This window comes from Cryptomeria japonica, chromosome 3 (assembly GCF_030272615.1).
Source record: "Cryptomeria japonica chromosome 3, Sugi_1.0, whole genome shotgun sequence".
Lineage (NCBI taxonomy): Eukaryota > Viridiplantae > Streptophyta > Pinopsida > Cupressales > Cupressaceae > Cryptomeria > Cryptomeria japonica.
The window spans coordinates 522,783,375-522,806,099 of record NC_081407.1 but is presented as its reverse complement, the minus strand read 5'-3'; positions in this window follow the sequence as shown (position 1 = coordinate 522,806,099).

Below are 22,725 nucleotides of genomic sequence, written 5' to 3'. Positions count from 1 at the left end.
TTTTATAGCAAGGATAGATGAATGGAGCACAAAACTAACTATAATGATTAAGACAAGCTAATGACCAGTGCCTTATTCCATTGGGAAGTCAAATTCATGAAATATAAGGTGAATTACAACATAAATAATCTAATAGCATACTGACCCAAGAATATATTGCCTTACAATACATCTCAACTATAATCCAAGCTCAAACTACTTATCAAAATCCCTACACAAGCCCTACCACTCTGCAATTTTGCTTAAGCATTTAACTAACCCCTTGGATCAAAGCATAAACACAAATCACATACATCATAACAATGCACTGAAAGAAATATACCCTTGATCTATTTCATTCAAAAGATAGTAAAATCATACATTGGAGAGAAATAAGCCCAAATTCTATTTCATTTATTCAAATTCTATATCTACCATAAAATAGTATATAAATCAGTCCTTCAAAACCTGCATAAAAGATGACATAAGACTCATTCTATTTTGCTCTGCCAAAGGAATTTACACTTTGCTCATTCCACCTAAAACCTACTACCTGGGACCTATGACTCTGACAAAGAAAAATTTAGTACATAAATCAAATTTAGAATCCTATCTCATGGCCTTGAAATTTCTTTTATATAAATAAGGGAGCAAATGAGCTATGGGCCAGAGGAGACACCTATCATCAAGATGACTAGACACACCTAATTCTATTACAAAATATTCCTTTGCTGCAAAATATCCCAACTACCTCTCTAATATTCTTTATGCCTTTTGTTGTTGCCTGATGAAGATCTAATATGGGCTCATGACATACTGGGTTCATTTCCCGAAGAAATAACCATTGCAAGATGCCAAAATTCTTTAAACGCACTAGAAAATTGTAACTTTGCATTGCGAGAAATTGTTCCAATCTTCTTTGGTTCTTAAAAAAGTATTTGCTCATGCTCAAAATTCCTTTGGTAATTTAAAATAGGAATATTTCTCTCTTTCATTATTCTTTTATTAGCATACCAGACCCCATCCACCATTACCTGCTCACGCACGCGAAGAAACGACACCAATTCATTTTGAAATAAAATTTGAATCTCAATCATCCATCTTCCTCCATGTTGGCGCATCACACGATCCATATTGGTCAATCTAAAAATTGATTGTCAAACATGGCAAGCAGGTCCACCCAAAGTATGACATGGCATAGCCAACTCACTGCTTACTTCACCTCGGTCAGTGACCCCATTGTCGGCTCATCTCGGTCCGCCTAGGACATGTGACATCATCTCATGATTCTGCGGTCCTTATCCCCCTTGCATCTTCCTTCACAGGGTTGCGAGGGTTGTTGGATTTGTTTGCACTTTACCTGTTGTTACAGTGATCACCTTCTTAAGCCAGTTAAACATCAAGCACCTTTTTGCAGAAATTAAAACATCTTCGTCCATTCAAGCACATGCAGATTACATGAACTATTAGTAGTCCAGAATTTACTTGTAGGGAACCAGTAACCTCAAATGTTTGAAAGGTCAAACCACCAGCTCACCTTGCCCACTCAGGACACATGGCATCATCTCGTGATGCTGCAGTCCTTATCCCCCTTGCACCTTCGACCACAGGGAAGTGTGGGCCATAGGATCTGCTCGATCATTAAAATAAAAGCACCGACATAAATATTAAAGTGCAAAATTAGGAAAATTAATGTGCTGAAATAAAATATTAAAGGGGCCCCACTAGATGATAATGAAAAGACATAACCCTAGGGAATAAAAGGGGGACCCAACCACGGGGCCAAAATAAAATATTTTGTGGTAGACTTAGGAAAATTAATGCACCGACAAAAGAACTAATTGCTAGGAAAATAACATGGCCCCCTCGATGATAAGCTAACCTTCGGCCTTAAGTGAAAAAAGGTAATGAGGAATTATAATAGGCTCAAGGGTTTTAATAAAAGACTTAATTAAAATGCATAAAACCCTAAACCCTAAGCCTGAAACACAAGAACAAAGAGAAAAAATTATTAAAAATGACCCATATTTTCACAGGAACATTACATTTTTTACACAATCATTTTTAGGACCATCACCTTCTTAGACCCTTCCCCTTCCTCAACTTCTTGTTTGCATTTGGGCATTTTTTCTTTTTGACAGAAAACTCAAGTGCTTCTACAACTATGGGAATGTGAGTAGTAACTCGGTTCTTATAGTTCACAATGCTGGATTCTAGTTCGTCCCTTCTCACCATAGACATTAGCCCTCACAATTCTCCAACTTGGAATGTAAATTATGAGCTAGAATTTGTCCTTTAATGGTTGGGGTCTTTTCTGTATTTAATTCCTTTGTGCAATTTAGCACTTCGCCACCTTTTATTAAAATTATGATGATGTCACCGCCAACTTGCCTTGGCTTTCATTTTTTGCCATTTCGCAAATAAGTGTCAACACCTCTATTTCATTTTTGTGAAATAGCAACAACGCTTATCACTTTGTTGCTATACCTCTTTTTCTTTTATTTTGACCTTTTGTGAAACAACGAAACCATCTTATACCGTTATCACTATACCACAATATGATTTTTTCTTTTTTGTGTTCTTATAAAGACTTAATGATTTTTATTTAGTTATCTCTTGTAGTGTCCTAAAATTGCACCATTTGCAATTTTGACTGTATTTTGGGCCGTCACCTTATCGGTCTCATCCCCATGCTTGATCGAGACCCATTTATGCCTCCCCTATACAACCAAACTTCATTTTTCACCTTGCACCTTCCATGGCCACCTTTATCATGCCCCAAAATAGGGCAAGACCAGGGCATGGCACCCTGGTCCCCACTAGGACCAGGGTGTGGTGCCCTGGGATCCCCTAAAGGGGACCTATCTTGGCCCCTCTCTCTTGGCCTTATCTCAAATTTGAGCGGGAAATGAATCCCCTATGTTGACCTATGTCAAAAAATTAAATATTTTACAATAGGCAAGTATATAAGGAGGTCTTCCCCTCTCATTTTGAGAGATCATCATACATTCATGAAGGCGGAATTAGATCTCAAGCATTCAAGCATTCAAGAATTCATCATTAAGCATTCTTCAAGGATACATATTCTTCATCTATCCATTGGAGCAACATTAGTTCATTCATTTGCAAGCATGTGTGTGTTAAAGTTTTGTCATGTTCATGCCATTTCATACAACATATGTGATTACATCTAAGAAGAAAAGCATCATCATCATCTATTGCAGATCTAAAGGTATACCTTTCCATCATTCATTTCAAGCATTTGCAGTATTTCATTCAAGGTTGATTCCAAACCAGGGTTTGACTTAGGCAAATCCCTATTTCGAACACCTTTCTTCTTCTTTCTATGTGCAGTAAGAAGGTGTGCAATTGTACTTCTGGAATTAAGCTTTATTTGCAGAGACGAAAAAACCCTTTTCGAAGCGTGGAAAGTTCGAAGAACCGATAGGAGGGCGCCCTTGTCAAGACACACTATCGTTGCAACTTTTGCCTGATTTTGTAGAGTAGATCCGAATCATCTCAAACTTCTCAGATCCACGTGCACGACTAAATCCTGAATCTGTAGCTCATTGTTTCCACCTATTTTGTCTTCAATTTCAGCACTTTACTTATTCAACTTACAAAAGAGGGTCAACCATATTCCAATTTAAAACAATCTACTTAGTATTCATTCCTTACATCCTTTGGGATTGGATCTAGTAGATTCATCCCCTCTTTTGAATGTAAAGTTTTCTCAGCTGAAAAATTGAGCTTAGTGAAACTCCCCTTTCAAGTGGCAAATTTGCTAAGCCTCCAATTTTCTGCTTTACATTTGGGTGAACCCAAATCCTTACACCATTAATTCTGATTTTTGTTTTCAGATCTGAGTGTATGCAATTTAAAATTCAAATTTTCATTTACAAGTTTGATTTTCTTGCAAATTTTAAAAATTTAGAGGTTAATTTTATTAAAACCCTATTTTTTTTTTTTTCAAAATTGAGCTTGTCAATTGTTTAATTTGGATCTATTATTTCAGATCTGAGCACTTTTTCAATTTTATAATCTATAATTTTATCTACAAGAAATATTTCACAATTATTTTTTAAAATTAAGTGGTTAATTTCAAAAACCCTAATTTAAAAAAGAAAAATTAAAATTGAGCTTGTGGGATGTTTAGATTTTGAATTTCCCTCTTCAATTCAATTTCTAATTTCAATTCAAATTCAAAATTGCAATCTTATAATTCAATTTCAAATTTAAATTTCAAAATTAACTGGTTAATTAAACAAACCCTAATTTCTAAATTTAAATTAATCTTGTGCATTTTCCAATATTTCAATTTCCAAATTCCAATCTTAGATCTAATTTAAATTTTAAAATTAAAGTGGTTCTTTTTGCAAGGCCCTAATTTTAAACTTAAATCTCTTGTGGACAATTTCAAATTTAAATTTTAAAATTAAGAGGTTAATTAAAAGAGCCCTAATTTTTAAATTTAAATTAATTCCTTCAATTTTAATTTTTTAAAATTAAGAGGTTATTTTCACAAGGCCCTAATTTTAAAATTCAATCTATTTTGGATAATTTTAATTCTAAAATAAGAGTTTATTTTTACATAATCCTAATTTTAAATTTAAATTTCCTAGGAGGTTGCATTATTGCTCTTTATTCTTTCAATCAATTTGCTCATTTAATTGAGTAATCATTTTTCCTAGAATTTTACATTATTCAATTATTTTTGTCTCAAACTTATAATTCAAATTTCATTCTCCCTCCTATATTCAATTCTCTATGCATGTATGGGGTGAACATTATTATGGTTAAATGACATATGAGTTTCTTGTTTGATCATAAGTGCATATGGAGTTCTTATCTTATTTCGCTAATTCAATTTCAAGTTGGATTAAAGATGTTCATGATGTTCCCTTTCATGCATATGATGATAATTTAGTTCTCCCTTTCATGTATAGCTATGATTTACCCTCTCCCAAAATTGATCTCATTAATGAGGTCACATTGGTGCAAAAAGGGAATATGGACACTTCTTTCAAAGATCTCCCTCTTAAAGATGAATCTCTTGAGAATTGTGTTCCTTCTTCTCCTAAAAAATACCTCCCTCATAAGGATTATTTGGTGCAAGAGGATGATATTATGGCTACTTATCCTAGTGATACCATACCTTCTTTTCATGATCTTCCCCCTAGAGATTAAGCATTCATTACATATGATAGTCCCTTTCCTAATAAAAAAGATGCCTTAGAGAAAGAAGATATTAGCAATTTACTTGATGCTCTCTTCTCAAGATATATCCTTAGAGAAAAAAGAGCCTAGTCAAGTTAATACCATTCATGCTTCTAGTTATGAGAATCCTAGACCTAAAAAACCTACCAATATACTACAGACTACAAAATACATATGTGAAAGAAGTAATATGGAAAGGGAACTAGAGAAAAAATATGGTTATGAACTAGATCACTCATTTAATGCTGGCATAAAAAAGAAAGATCCCAATATTATTTTTACCTCCCTTCCTTCCCCCCCTCATTCTATGAAACATGTTGATAGGGAGCCTAATCTTATGAAAAAGCTTCATGATATTTAGCTAAGATTTCCCTTTGGTATTTAATTCACACTTTACCTTCATTTCATAAGTTGATCCAAGAATCCTTACAAAGGGTGGTTCCTTATCCTTCTTCTAAACCGAATGATATCACATTCTAAGAAGATGAATTGCCTTTTATAGAGGTTAAAAATATAGATGACCCCCTTATGATTACTTCTTGCATTTATGAACAAAAGATAAGAGGTACTTTAATTGATAATGAGTCAGCCCTTAACCTTTGTTGTGTTGACTTATTAGATAAGATAAATTGGGATTATTCTTCTATTCAACCCGATCATCTTGGTGTGAGTGGATTTGATAATGTTCCTAGAGAGTCACTTGGTATAGTTATATTACCTATTAAAGTAGGGCTCGTGACTTTGCCTACTCCTATTCATGTCATGCCCAACCATCTTAATTATAACCTTCTTCTAGGTAGACCGTGGATTCATGCTATGAAAGAAGTCCCTTCTACCCTTCATCGCACAATCAAATTCATATATAACAATGAACTTTACACAATAAAGGTTGATACTAATCCTTATAATTTCACTTATGATGATGTGGGATATATTTCCCCCTTTAGTACTATGATTCCTTCAACAACACCATCTCCTTTCAATGATGCTTCTACAAAAAGGAATTGGGGTACAAGAGGCTTTACACCCTCCTTCAATGGGTATAAGATCCCTCAATCTAAGATTGAAGCCTTTGCAAAGCCTTTTGTGTCTTTTATCCAAGCCTCTAAACCAATTTCCACTTCTCCTTCTAACACATATCTTGATAGTAGCAAATACAATGGACAAGTTATAGGATGTGTGCAAAAAAGTCTTGAAAGTCATGAGAAATCACACTCGTCTAATGAAAATCTAGGTTTCCAACCTCATCCTTTGTCAACATCCCCTCCTCCATTGTTTAGCAAATCCACATCTTCTCATTTCAATATAATGTTACAACAAGAAAATGTTTTGTCCAATATTCTCCATGCTAATATAATCTCTCTTCTTTGGCCTAAAAGAAGAAGAAAACATAGAAAACATCTTGAAAATTCTTCTTTTTGCAAGTATCATCAAATTCATGGCCATCCTACTAATCAGTGTCAAGCTTTGAAAAAAAAACATTATATTGATTTAGCTATCATAGAAATAAAATTTGACAATGAATGGCATATTTCTCATAATCATTTCAAATAACATTAAAGTTCCTATTATGTTGCTCCTCACTATGTGACATTGTCACCCTACCTATTGGGGGCTCGTTGTCATTCATGGTGGTACAATTTCAAGTGTAAACATATTTAGTGAGAAACATAATAGTCTATTTATTCTTGTCTCTATGCTTGGGGAGCAAGAATATTATCTTCTCTCTTCCTAAGGTTTCACTATTTTCACTATGGATTACATTATTCATTACTTGATGTCCTTTATTGCATTGAGTTATCCTTCATGCAAGCACATGTTTTTTCCTGGGTTTGGACCTATTCCTTACTTGAAACGACACATATTTTATGAATGACCTCTCTGTAGAGAATTTTTGTGATCCTTCTTATATCTCACTCTTTCTCTTTGAATATTACCTCTTCTTTTTCATTGAATTTTTCATAACATGATGTCCTCTCATACATTGAGTTATCCTTCATGAGCCTACATGTGTGTCCCTTGTTAGGACCTATTCTTTGTTTGAAATGGTACATCTCTTATGAATAATCTCTCTTTAGAAGTTGTGTAATTCCTCTCATTATACTTACACTTGGGGGGCAATGATTGATTTATCTGCCTCTCTCTCTCCTCTATAAGGATCTACTTTTCCTTTGTGGAGTGGTGTTTGTTCATGATTGGGTTTCATTCCTTGTGTGAGGTTGTTGTTTACTCAAGGATTCTCTCTTATAAAATAGGTGTAAGTCCTTGGCTACAACCTCTTCTTCACCTAGAAATGTACACTTATCACAAACTTACCCCTCACATTGGGTCAAAAGTATGCCATCCTTCATCAAGAATCCCTTGCACTTAGAAATAGGAGGAAGGTATGCATTCTTGTTCTCCTTCCCTTCTTTTGGTAGAAGATGTTATGTTTGTTCAAGATAGATCCTCTTGGAGGAAGATATCTTTTGAGAAAAGATCTCTTCTCCTCCAAGGATCTCCTTTACACTTGTTGGAAGATATCTCTTTTTCAACTATCTTATCCCCACTTGAAGAGTACTCCCTCTCTAGCTTGGATTTATGACATTATTGCCTATAGGATATCTCTTGGTGTTGAAGGTAAGGTATCCTTGTTTATAGATTCCTTAAGACATCAACATAAAATTATGTTGATATCTTAAGGGGGGAACACATATTTATCCCTTTGTACTACACTATTCTCTTGCATATCATTTTTGCATGTCTTAAACAAGGTGTTCATTCTTGAAACTAGAGTAAAAATTCTTAGAGCGAGATGTTTCACACTCAAAACTAGACACAACATTTGATATATGTCTTAGACCAAGTTAACACATCACTGAAAATAGCAAATTCTTATATGGTATGGCCTCGAAACTAGGCATGTATCTTTCCCATTTGGCATTTACACATTTGCACACACACAATCACCCCTTGGCATTTGCATTTACATTACATGTCTTAAACAGGTTAAGGCACACTCAAAATCAAAGAAAAGACTCTTACACGAGGTGCTATACACTTGAAACCAAACATCACTTGCACACACACACGAGGATGGGTGGAATTAACTAAAAATAGCTAGACTATTCTTACTCTCCTCTCCACATGGATAATCTAGGTAAAAACATCTAGGGCCAAATTTTCCATGTCCTTTTCTCCCCATGTATCACCTAGATAAAAGCATCTAGGGGCGATTATTCCATTCTCTCTCTCATCATTCTTCTCATGGATCACCTAGATTAACACATCTAGCGTGTATTCATGCTCTCTCTTCTTCTTCTCATGAACTCATGGTTTTTTTATTGATAGTTCATGGATGATGCTTGATTTACTCTTTCATGTGATCACTTGTGTTTGTGAGATGGCATTTTTCAAGAATGATATTAGTTGTTGAGACATTTTTGATATTGAGGTCTCTTCAGCTAGTTGACTCGAGGTCTTGTTCTTAGCTTTTGTTATGTGTCTATTTGTGTGCCCTTGCATATGTTTTAATGAGTTAAGATCCTAAGATTGGGGTCTTAGTTCCTCAAAATTAGTGATATATTATACTCTTTTTGATTTTTCTCTGCATTCCTCATCTTCTTCTCTCTTCTTCTACTTTACTATGAGTATTTGTGTAAGCTCATACTCTCTCTAAAGTGGGGGCTAAATGTACCATCCTAAAATTGTACCCTTTGCAATTTTGACCATATTTTGGGCCCTCATCTTATCAGTCTCATCCCCATGCTTGATCGGGACCTTTTTATGCCTCCTCCATGGAACCAAACTTCATTTTTCACCTTGCATGGCCCCCTTGATCCTGCCCCAAAATAAGGCAAAACTAGGGTGTGGCACCCTAGTCCCCACTAGGATAAAGGAATGGCACCCTAGTATCCCCTAAAGGGGACCTATCTTGGCCCCTCTCCCTTGGCCTTATCTCAAATTTAAGTTGGAAATGAATCCCCTATGTCAACCTCTGTTGGAAAATTAAATATTTTACAATAGGCAAGTATATAAGGAGGTCTTCCCCTCTCATTTTGAGAGATCATCATACATTCATGAAGGCGGAATTAGATCTCAAGCATTCAACCATTCAAGCATTCAAGCATTCATCATTAAGCATTCTTCAAGGCTACATATTCTTTATCTATCCATTGAAGAACATTACTTCATTCATTTGCAAGCATGTTTATGTTAGGGTTTTTTCATGTTCATGCCAATTCATACAACATATGTGATTGCATCTAAGAAGAAAAATGTCATCATCATCTATTGCAGATATGAAGGTATACCTTTCCAAGAATTTGCAATATTTCATTCAAGGTTGAATCCAAACCAGGGTTTGACTTAGAAAAACCCCTATTCCCAACCGCTTTCTTCTTCTTTCTGTGTGTGGGAAGCAGGTGCATAATTGTACTTTTGGAATTAATATTTATTTGTAGAGATGAGAAAAACCTTTTCAACACATGGAACGCTTAGAGAATTGATAGGAGGGTGCCCCTATCCAAACACATGCTCCCTACAACTTTTTCCCGATTTCATAGAGTAGCTCTGAATCATCTGAAACTTGTCAGATCTAGGTGCACGACTGAATCCTGAATCTGTAGCTCATTGTTTCTGCCTATTTTGTCTTGAATGTCAACACTTTACTTATTCAACTTACAAAAGAGGGTCAGCCACATTCCAATTTCAGCCAATCTACTTATTATTCATTCCTTGCATCCTTTGGGATTGAATCTAGTAGATTCATCCCCTCTTTTGAATATAATTTTCCTCAAGTGAAAACTGAGCTTAGTTAATCTCCCCTTCCAAATGACAAATTTTCTAAGCCTCCAATTTTCCACTTTACATCGCTAAATCACACTTATTAAAATCCTCAATGTTCTTCCTTGGTGAAATAGCGAGGACATCCTATAGACGTACCTTCCTCATTGCTATTTTGGGACTTGTTGGATATTACAGACCACAAGACCCGCAAAATAGAGAAAACTACATATGCCTTACTTCCCTTTTTGTAGTTTCGTGAGATAATTAAATTGGTGGGATTTAGTATTGGCGAGATAACAATTTTATTGTGTTTGACGTTCCCTTTCACGATTTCACTGTATAAGCAGTGTATCATGACCTTAGCCTCGCAAAATAGCGAGATTTAATTCACTTTTCACCTTTTTGCCAAATGCTTGGTATAACAACAATTTGACTCTGCAAAATAGAGATAAGGCTTGTTTTGTTGTTGTTTTACGGGACACATAACACTATAGTGAATAAGTCCTGTGATATAGAGAAAATTGGGAATATAGCCTTAGGATGGTTTGCAAAGTAGTAAATGGGCATTTTCAGAGGGGTGGGGTAATAACAAGATTTTTCATAAGACATACTCATATTTGAAGGCTGATTTATATCATGTTATGGGACTTTAGGCTATAAAACACATTGAATTATGAATAATAGGGACTTTAATAGGCAAAGCCATAGGGCTCATGTGTGCTTGGCTTGGCTATCATCTTGGACATTAGTGGCAAAATAATTTACAAATGTGGAAGTTTTAGGAGTTCCAACACCATGATAGTTCCTTTATTGCCTACATAATCTCATTTATCGTATGATATTTTGGCTACTCAAAAGAGGTTATTGGATCAATTAGATGATGAAGCTAATTCTATTATTAAGGAATTTCTTAGCACTTTGGAAATTGAGGAGTACATCCTGCTCAAATATTTGAAGTTTAAGGGGGTGAAGAACATTGTTGGTGTTTCCAAATGATTGCCTAAATATTTCCCATGAATTTACCAAATTCAATCAACAAATATTCAAATTAGTGACCAACGAATGAGATTTTAGCTCAAAGGATGAAAACTCTCTTGCTCTTTAGGCTTTGTAGGACCTAGGGGGCAACCCTTTGTAATATTAAAAAAATTGCACCAATATTGACTAATATTGCTAAAATACAAATGGATCTCAATGAATATCAACAACATTTGCCTAAATTTAACCTTGAACTGGCTAGGTCCATGGTTATTTATCACTATTTGGCACAATTGAGAGTGAATTATAAACCTACACCCACTCCTACAAATAGAAAGAGAAAAGAGATCAACAATATTCAAAATGGTGTCTGAAATTCATTTGATTTCCTAAATATTGTTGCCTATCCTGGGTAACAAAGTCATAATTGCAATAATTTCACATATTTCATGAACATGTAATTACTCAACTACCTAAACCTCACAGATTCGTGCTTGACACCAATGTGAGTCTGTAAATCACTCCAAAATTTTCTTATTGGTCACCTTCATTCTCTCCAAACATGCTTAAATACACCTACATAATTTAATATCCTCCTTGAAAATAGCCTACAAATACATCCCACATCTACAAATAAACTTATAGAGATAAATTAATCTATTCCGAAAGAAATAACTCCTACACATTGAGAGATGCATAATGGGAAAAAATTTGGAGTAGTTTTATTCATTTATTCATTCAAAATAGTTGATACATCCATGAAAGTGCTCAATTAATGCAACATAATGACATTCTATTTCTCAAACTTAGACTCACTATTCTACCTGCCCAATTACAAAATTTGGAATTCCAGAACCCCTTGCAAATGAATTTAAATTCCTTTTTTATAAAATGAAGGGAGTAAAACAAGCTTTAGGTCACTTGTTGATGTGTCAAGTTTTGATTTGGCTACATAAGAATATTCTAGGGTACCTTTACAATTTTATGTATGACAGAACTCATTTGCATTCCTATGGAGGGAATTGAAAATATAACTGTTTCTTCTCAAAATTGTTGTTGCAATTAGCTTGTTGGCATGACATGTTGATGCGTGCTATTGGATGCTTTGCTAGAAATGAAAGTTGTTGATGATGACTTAGTTGATGTTGAGATGGAAAGTGCATAAATTGAAAGAAAGGAAAGAAGTAACAATTGAAAATAAGCCTTGTTGAAATGACCAAGGCATTGAACTTTAATTGACTAAAGAAATCTATGCTCCAAACATAAACAATTGCTCTGAATCAATATGAGATACCCATGATCTGCATGATCTGAAAAGGTTCCTATATATATTGTTAAATTATGTTTGAGGCATGGTTTGTCCCTCCTTGCTTGACATCCTTCTGTTTATTCTTCTTTAATTGTGTAGTATTATTGATGCCATTGTGCAATATTAAAGTTAGTGGGCCATTTAAAGATTTGGATCTCTTGCACTCTATTGGCAACAAGGCAGAAAACTGAGAGGGGGGGGGGTGAATCAGTTTTGTCAAAATATTTTCTTAACTCAAACACAATTTTAGATCTGATAATTAACAGTGAAAGCATAAATCAACACTACATCAATAACACACATAACACCAAGATTTTTGACATGGAAAACCCAGTCAAGGGAAAAACCATGGTGGGAACCTACCCACAATATGATGATACCCTATTAGAAGTATATGAAATATTAAAATGGGGAATGCACATGCATTCAGGCACACTTCCTAGAGCTCACTGCTCAAAAACAACAAAGGCCTACAATCCAGGGAAGACTCATTGTCTTATAAACATATTCAGATTACATCCAGAAGATCATGAATTGATAGAATAACATCTCCTAATACCTGGCTATAGTTCTAGTTAGGCACATATTCTTCTCTTTCACACTTCTTCATACTTCTTCGCACTACTTCACTACTTCCAAAATATCAAAGAATTATTTGCACACACGGATACCTCTCTCACATGAGTATTACATTTATTTATACATATCATCAACCTATCCTTTAAGGTCGGCTCAACACACATCACAAATTACAAGGATATAACCATAAATGCTACAATATTATATGAAGACCAAAACAATGTCGGCTAAGACATAGTATGGACCTAAATCGACACCTCGAACATGGAACACCTCCAAGAATTATGCCTTGAACATCCACAACATGCTACAATCATCATGTCAGTCAAGAAAATGAAGAAAACAACTAGACTAAAAAAAACATTAATAACGCGCACAACGATCAATGCAGACCACCAACATAAATAGAACATGATCTAGAAATATCCACAAGCATCATGAATTACCACAGAAATAATTGCACCAACGCCACTTACTAGATTCTTCATCGTCATTATACCAAACTTCAAAAACACTAACTGCAATGACTTTCAAACTAAAATATTTAATTGCGGACCTCCAAATAATGAACCATCTAAATTGAGGACACACTAGAACATCCCAAACACTATCAAATTTGTAAACCAAGATATTGCAATGCAGAGAAAAATCCAGAACAATGACTAACACTGAACAACTAAAAAACCAACCGCAATATTGGAACTCATAACTCGATGAAATATCCATGTGAACCACTAAAAATTGAGTTGAATCAAATAGAGATACTTATCTCAAAACCCTTTAATCCACAACAACTCATCTGCAACACACTGGCCAAGCCAACTCACTTAATCTTATTGTAACATTGGGACACACAAAGGAATATGTTGACAAAAATGCCAACACATCACCCAGTCAATCCAAACACATATTTGCACATTATCCAAACAATCTCCCCCTTTGGGATTGATGACAACATATGATGTGAAAAAAATCACTAAAAAAGAAAGAACAACTCTCCACAATCTCTCCCCTTGAGATCTAGCATATGATATGGCAGTTTTCCACTTGATTCTCTGCCCCTTTGACATCAATGCTAAATGCATATCGAACATACCATAAAACTCACAAATCTGAACATCTCTCCCCCAAATCTAAACATCTAAACCAGAACACTAACTACTCCCCTTGAGTAGTAGCCACCACTCATCAATCTGGATCACAAGATATGACCATGAAATCCACCAGATTGATGAAAATCCATGCATCTTATTTCTTATCAGGAGGGGAAATCACCCCTAGCTTCTCTTTGAGATACTCAAAAGTATCCTTAGGATCTACAATTTATTCCTTTTTTAGATACATACTCTACTCTGACTTCCTTCTCATTCACCTTTTCTCTCAAGAAATGAAACTTGATTGATATATGCTTAGTATTTGAATGCAACACTGGATTATTAGAAATTTTGATATCACTTGAACTATCACAATATATAGTAGTAGGCTCATCATAAACAACTTTCATATCCTTTAACATCTTCTTCATCCATACTACTTGAGTACAATTGTTAGCAACAACAATATAATCAACCTCTGCAGTAGATAAATAAATATCATTCTTCTTCTTACTCATCCATGAAACCAATCTCTTTCCCAAGAAAAATGCACCAACACTAGTAGTTTTTTCTATCATCCACATCTCTATCCCAATCAGCACCAGTAAAAGAACTTAAAGTAAAACCATCATCTTTAGGATACCACAAACCAAAATCAACAATTCCTTTCACATATCTAAAAATACTTTTCATAGCTACAACATGAGATTCCTTAGGATCAACTTAAAATCTAGCAACAAGACATACAAAATTCATAAATTTTGGTCTAGTCCGAGTTAAATATAGTAATCCACCAATAATATATTTGTATCTAATCTGATTTTCTTTAGGGGATTCATCATCCTTTGTCAACTTACATCTGGTCACCATAGGAGTACCAATTGGCTTTGAATCATCTAATCCAAACTTCTTCAACAATTCCTTCACATACTTGGACTGAGATATAAAAATGCCTTTATCCAGCTAAGTAATTTGCAATCCCAAAAAGAATTTCATGTCACCAATCATAGACATCTCAAACTCATTCTGCATCTCATCAACAAACTTGTTGCACAAATTATCATTCCCTCTAAAAATAATATCATCGACAAAAGCTTCAACAATCAAAATATTATCATGATCAATCTTGAAATATAGATTACTATCAGTATTACCTTTACTGAATCCAAGCTTTAGCAAATACTTATCCAATCTAGCATACCATGCTCTTGGGGCTTGCTTCAATCCATACAATGCTTTCTTCAATATGCAAACCATATATTTCTGATCCATCAACTGAAATCCATTTGATTTATCAATATAAACTTACTCTTCCAACTCACCATTAAGAAAGGCTGACTTGACATCAAGCAACATAAGCAAGGAATAATCTAATAGATTCAATTCTTACCACTAGAGTAAAATTATCCTCAAAGTCAATTCCTTCCATCTAATAATATCTCTTACAAACAAGTCTTTCTTCATTCCTAAAAACTTCACCTTGTTAATCCAATTTGTTTCGGAAGACTCATTTAGTTCCGATTATATTTTTATCCTTAGGTCTGGGAACAAGAATCCATGTATTTTTCTTTTCAATCTAGTTCAATTCTTCTTCCATTACTTTAACCCAATTTGTATCTTTGCATGCTTCATTAACATCTTTAGGTTCAATATTAGAAATCAAGCAATATTCTTCAGTAATTCTTCTTCTAGTCATCACACCTTTATTCTTATCTCCTATGATCTAATTTTCTGAATGATTCAACCTCACATACCTAGGAGTCTTAGGATTTTCTTGATTTTTAGACTCTTGAGTTCTTTCTTCTGCACTAGCACTAGTCCCTCAATTATCTGGCTTTTGCAGAAAAATTTGAATTAGATACTAGGTCTGCACTTCTTTTCCTTTATCTGATCTATCATTTTGATCATTTGAGTCATATCTAGAGGATTTGATCTATCTCTCATTTCTTTCATCAAATTTCACATTAGCACTTTCAATTATCTTTCTCAATCACTTATTATAACACAAGTAGGGCTTTCTCTTAGTAGAATAACCAAGAAAAATTCCTTCATCACATCTAGCATCGAATTTCTCTAGATCTTTATCTCTTTTTACATAGAATTTACTTCCAAGAATTCTAAAATATCTAACTATAGGAACATGACCAAATCATAACTCATAACGAGTCTTTCACATTTGATATTCACCTAATTAAGAGTGTGTACAACAATACTCGCAACTTCTCTCCAATAGATATTGAAAACATTTCCTTCCAACTGTAGCATCATAAAATTGCGACCTTGCAATTTTCAACCACATTTGGGTCTTCACATTGGCAAAACAAATCCCTAAGCCTGATTGGAGACCCAAGACATGCTCACACTGCCCAAAGCTTGCATTTCCATGCACTCCCTATTGTTTCTTCATGTCCTAAATTAGGGCAGGATAGGGGCATGGCACCCATGTCCTTTCCCTATTTTGGGCCCCTTCCATTCAAATTTTGCATTGGTCTTTGCATTTTGGAAGTAGGAAAAGTTACCCTATGTCAGCCTATAAAAAAAAACCAATCAATTAACCCTAATTGATGAATTTATAAGATGCATTCATCTCTCGTATTTTCATAATTAGAAGATAAGTCAATAAGATAAGATAGAGACATGAAGAGGAAAATGCGATCCTAAGTGAAATCAAGCATTTAAGCATTCAAGCATTCAAGTGTCCATTCAAGCATCCATTGAGCATCTTAAGTCTCCTTTCAAGGCTAGGTGTTGCATTCAAGTCAAGGTTTCAACCATTGAAGTGGAGATCTCTCTTGACATTCAATTCTACATATCCTTTCAAACAACTCTATCAACATTTCAATTACATCCTCCCTTGAGGTGAATTCCATTTCAGTCATTTACTTTCATTACTTGCAAGTACTTTTCATCATTTGGTTAATTCCAAAACTTGTGTTTGACCTAAAGGAAAACTCCAATCCCAACAACATTTCATCTCTTTTTTGTGTTTAGGTTGCAGGTGTGCAACTATATTTGCAGATTTGGACTCCATTCTCAGAGGTGGAAAAACCATTTTTGACGCGTGGATTTTTCGGAGGACCGTGTGCACTTTCAACATGGTCTCGACAAATTTCACCAAAATTCATAGGGTAGCTTTGTCTCGACCTTTTACTTCCAATTCCAGGTGCACAACTTCATCCCGCATTTCTATCTCAACTTATAATCATTTCTTTGTCACCTTTACATTTAGTCTTAAATCACATAATTCAACCTATTGCATTCTAAAAGAGGGGTTACTTTCATTTTCTAAATTCATTGTCAATTTACTTAGCATTCAATCTCTTGAGATTGGGTCTAGTGAATTCTCCCTCCTCTTTTAAATGTAATGTGTGTGAGAGGTTAAAAAAGAATCTTTTGTGAAACTTTTACTCCTCTCAAGGAGAGAAAAGCTTTCCTCTTGACTTCTCCATCACCCCTTTTCACCACATTACATTTTGGTGAACCCGATGTCTTACATGCTTGACATTTCAAATCATTGCATATTTTTCATTTACAAGTTTAATTTTAATGCATATTTATAAAAAATAGTGGTTAATTCAATCAAAACCATAGTTTTCAAAAATTGGAATTGAACTTGTGTCTTGTAAAAATTGCTATCTATTGTTTTAGATCTGAAAATTGCATTGATTGTCAAGTTCAATTTCATCATTGTCTTGTTTAAATTGCCAATCAAATTCACAAAATTAAGTGGTTAATTGTCGAAACCCTAACTTTTAAAAATCAATTTGAACTTGTACAAAACTTGAATTTACATTTAATTTTCAGATTTAGGAATATTTTCAGATTTGTCTTCTTGCCTAAAATTCAAATTTTCAAAATTAATTGGATTTTGTGCAAATTTCACTTAATTTTAGTTTTCTAAACATTCTTCATGGTGGCCCTATCCATTAGGTTTGACCTTTTTCAAATTTGCAATTCAACTTCTTGTCTTTTTCAAAACCCTATTAGGGTCCTATTTTCACATTCAAACCTCAATTTTGCCTATCTAAACTTCATAAAATCAACCAATTTTTTGGGGTTAGCTCTAAAATCATCGTAACTTTCATCCCTAAAAATTTCTGAAAAAGTTGGGAGGACTGTCTATGTGCACTTTCAACATGGTCCCTAGCTTTTTTCCCAAAATTTCGGGAGACTATTATGACTGTATTTAATTGATTAAATCCAGAAAATTGGCTAACTTTCTCGAATTTTGCTCTCTCCAAAATAAAAAATACTTCCCAATTTCAATATCACGACTTTCAAGGAAAAATTTGAAATTAAGTGGTTAATTCTAATCTGCCCTAAGTTTAAAAATTCAAATTTTAACAAATTTAATTTTGAAATTAAGTGGTATCCCATTGGCCCTAATTTTAAAATTTCAGTTTCCTTTTTCATCATAATTTTTTTTGGAAATTGTGTCATTCCTCCTTTCAACAAATTTTAAATTGTGTAATCATAATTTCCTTGAATTTTACATTATTCAATTTTGCAAACTTTATTCCTAAAATTCAAAATTCAAATTCCAAATTCAAATTTTCCCTCTAGTGCATGCGTTATACCACTATTAGTCCTAATAAAAGCCATCCCTGTTAGACAAATCATTATAATTAAGGCTTCCCAAGGTTTAATTACCGAGGAGATGGAGCCTAATTTGGGTGACTTCTTCAATGAGGATAATGCTAATTCTTCCCATCCTAATAACATTCCTATTTACCCAATTGATGATTCCAATGATGAAGAAGAAGCTTTCACTAGAGTTTCCATAGATCAACTTTCAAAATTGGATAATCAATTTGACAACTTTCAACAATGGATGTCCCAAGAATACCCTAATACTGAAGCTCTTCCATTAATTCAAGGCCTAAAGCGCATGATTCAAAGTGATAAGAATGAAATTGATATATTGTGTGGCATTGCTCATATTGTTGATTCTAATTTCATGCCTATAAAGAGTTGTGCTAAGAAATTAGGTTATTCACAACCTTTTACACAAATCAATCATTCTATTTCTTTGACCACTCCAATGGCTAGCATCCCTACCTTCACTTCAAACATCATGGCTACATCAAATCAACATGTCATACCTACAACCATTAGTCATGGGGGCAATCCATCTTCTTCAATAAGCCCTTCATCCTTACCCATGCCTTCAATAAGTATTCCCTTTGTCTCTAACCCAATCAATGTGACACAAGGGGGCAATTCATCCAATCATTATATTCCTCCTTTTAGTGTCCCATTTCCTACTCAAACATCTCCTATGCCTACTTACCATAGTGTTCCTCCACCTTATTCTCAATCAATGCCTTATTTAAACAAAATCATACCACCTTCTCAATCAAACATGTCTAACATGAATTCTTCAACTGAAGCATCCATTAATAGTCTTTCTCAAATCGTGTCATCATTACAACAACAAATCACTTCTATGAGTCAATCCAAGTTTAGTGTGCCCATGTTCGATGTTGAGATCCCACTTTCTCTTGATATTGTTAGAGTCATCCCTCCTAAACATGTTGAAGTCCCTCAATTGGAACTCTATAATGGAAAAGGTGATCCTTTAACACATGTCAAGACATTCCAAACTTTGTGTACTGACTTTGCTTATGATCAAAGATTGATTGCTAAATTGTTTACTAGAACATTGATAGATAAGGCTTTAGAATGGTATTTCTCTTTGCCTTCCTATTCTATTACTTCTTTTCAACAATTAGCAAATTCTTTTATTCAACAATTTCAAAACAACATAGGTCCTAAGATCACTTTGACTGATTTAATGCATTGTAAACAAGGTGTTAAAGAAAAATTGACTGATTTCATTGGTAGATATAAGCATTTATGTTCTCAAATTTCTTTTCAAGTGCCTGATAATGATATTCAAAGAATTTTCATTTCTAATTTACAAAAAGATATTAGAGAAAAACTTCTCCTTAAAGAGTTTACTTCCTTTCCACAGTTGTGCACAACACTTCACAATTATCAACTGACTATGATTCAACTGGAGCAATCCACTCTTATGGCTCCGAGTGATAAGGGTGACAGTGCTTAACAGCCATTTGCAAAGTTCAAACCTATCAAAAGATTCATAAAATTCAATGAAAACATCAACAACAACAATGTGAATGCTACAATAGGTGTGCCTCCTATTTCTAAATTTTTCAAAAGAGAAAGACAATCTACTCCTTTGAATGAATATTTGCATAGCATTATGTCTCAGTTATTACAAAGAAATGTTATCAAACTTCCTCCAATAAAACCAGTTGGCCCTTCTAAGGCAACCTCACCTTACTTTGATAATAATTCATTTTGTCAATTTCATCGTCAACCTGGTCATGACACTGAGAAGTGTTTTGCATTAAAAAGTAAGATTCAAGATTTGATTGATAATAATATTATATCTGTGGCAGGTGTGAATGATAAGGGAAACAAATCAGTAGCCCCTCCTAATCAAAATCTTAAGATTTTTACCGATCCTTTACCGTCTCATACCTCTAACATGATTGAGACTGAACATACCTCTTTTTCTCCTTGTGATGTGACTACCACGGTTCAAAATTTGGTGAATATGGTAGAGAAACAAAGAAAACCTAAGGATCTATGTATCACATTTGACCCTAGTGAGACCATTAAAGAACCTAATGGACATCTATACATAGTTGCAAAGATTCAAGAAATGCCTTGTCATGGTGTGCTTATCGATCCCTCTTGCATGGTTAATGTCATCATTGAGGAGTATCTTTTCACTTTAAGTTTTCATAAACAAATCTATGATGATACTAATGTGGTCATTAAGTTATTTGATAGATTCTCTTGTCGTGCCATTGGCTCTATCACACTTCCTATTGAGGTTCACACTAACTCTATGGATGTCAAATTTGTTATCATTCCTTCCTCTAAGCAATTTTGTGTGAAGTTGGGCTATCCTTGGCTATCTTCCATGAAGGCTATTTCTTCTCCAATCCATAAAATTTTGAAATTTCCCCACAATAGAGAAATTATAACTATTAACCATAGCTTATTTCGACGAGCCGAAAGAAGCCCAGGTGTTCCTATTGATTTATTTTGTCCTAAAAAATTTCAATCTCTTCCACTGAGAAGCGATGCTCTCTTTCAATCTTACCAAAGTGGAAGAAATACATGATCCTATCCTTAAGACAACCTAGAACTCCAACAATTGATATTCCTATCATTCTTGAAGATGAGGTTCTTCCCTTGACGGATAGAACTAACCTTCCTCATAAGGAAAATTCCCAACCTATTCCAATGGATTAAACTATGCCTTCTCCTAAGAAGAATAACAATATTCCTCCTAAGGTTAGACCTATACCACCTCCTCATGATGGACCTAGTCTCCTTCCTACACCAAACATTCCTCCTTTATATGGTGCAGTTCGACCTCCTTGCTCTTATAGATTGAAGAGACTTGCCTCTCCTCTTGTTCAACCTACAAGACCTCAACCTAAACATTCAACTACCATAGATGATAATATTCCTCCTTCAACAAATATTCCTCCTCCTTCTTAGTCTTCTGCTAAGACTTGGCAAAATCTTTGTGTGAGAGACCACTGATGAAAGCGTCATGCTCGAGCTTATGAAGTTGTGCCTCAAAATATTCAATCTCCCAAAACACCAATAGTTGGCATGAGTCCCTTTTCTCCTAAACAAGATGTTGAACCTACATCTCCAAATCATAAGTTCTAAAAAACATGTGATGGTTTTACTTCCATTCATGTTTGTGCTCCTCTTTCTATAAATCTTGATGAAGAAATAGGTAAAAATATTATTCATAATGGAAATACAACTCCTAATGTTTCTGATAGTGACTATGAATATGTTGATGTGGACAAACATTTATCTGTAGTTTTCAAAATCCTTAATCCTAGCTCCTAGAAATGAACAAAGTGACTTAGCCCATGAGAATATTCCTTGTTTGGATCTTATGATAGCTCCATCTACTATGCTCGATGTCGCTCCTCTGGTGTGTTTCATGCCTTCCTGAAATAGTAATCAACAAGATCAGGAGGTGGATGACGTACTAGATTAAGCTTCATTAGCACCGTAGATCCTCTACCTCTCTCTCTTTTCTTTGTCTTTTGTGACCATTCCTCTATGTGTATCCCTATTCTTCTATGTTCCCTAGTAATATCTACTTGAGGATGATGCAAAGCATTGGGATCTCTTTTGGTCTCTTTCATGTTGATTCAAAAGACACCTTCTATTCCCTTTCCTCCAAGGTAGTTTTCTTTCTTTGGGGAATGATGACTATTCTATGCATATATATATATGATATACATGAGTTATCATACAACATACTAACCCCAAGGAAAGTGAAACTACCTAATGATTTGTGTTTGTGTTCATTATCCTTGGGTTTATTCCTCAATTAGGGGCTAAATCCTTGTGATAACATGCTCTTTCTCTCTCTCTTTCTCTCTTGGGTGTATCCTACCTTAAAACAATCGCTCCTGATAAGGTGTGCATGATCGCTTTAACATGGGGGCATACACTCTGCTCATATTTTCCTTCTTGATACTCAAAGTTACTTAGTAAACTTTTCTTTGCTTTGTAATTTTTGATATCCTCACTTTTTATGACTCATAGTGAGGGGAACCTTTCTACTTGCAGTCGTTGTCCTTCCCTCTTGATCTTCCCTTTTACTTTGTCAATCGATGTTGTAAGATCCTTAGTCCACTGGGGGCTTGGTTTATCTTGCCTCCTTGAAGTGGTGAAAGTATTTCAATCTTGTTTCCTTGTGCTTTATTGGTAGTATTGGCATATGCTTAT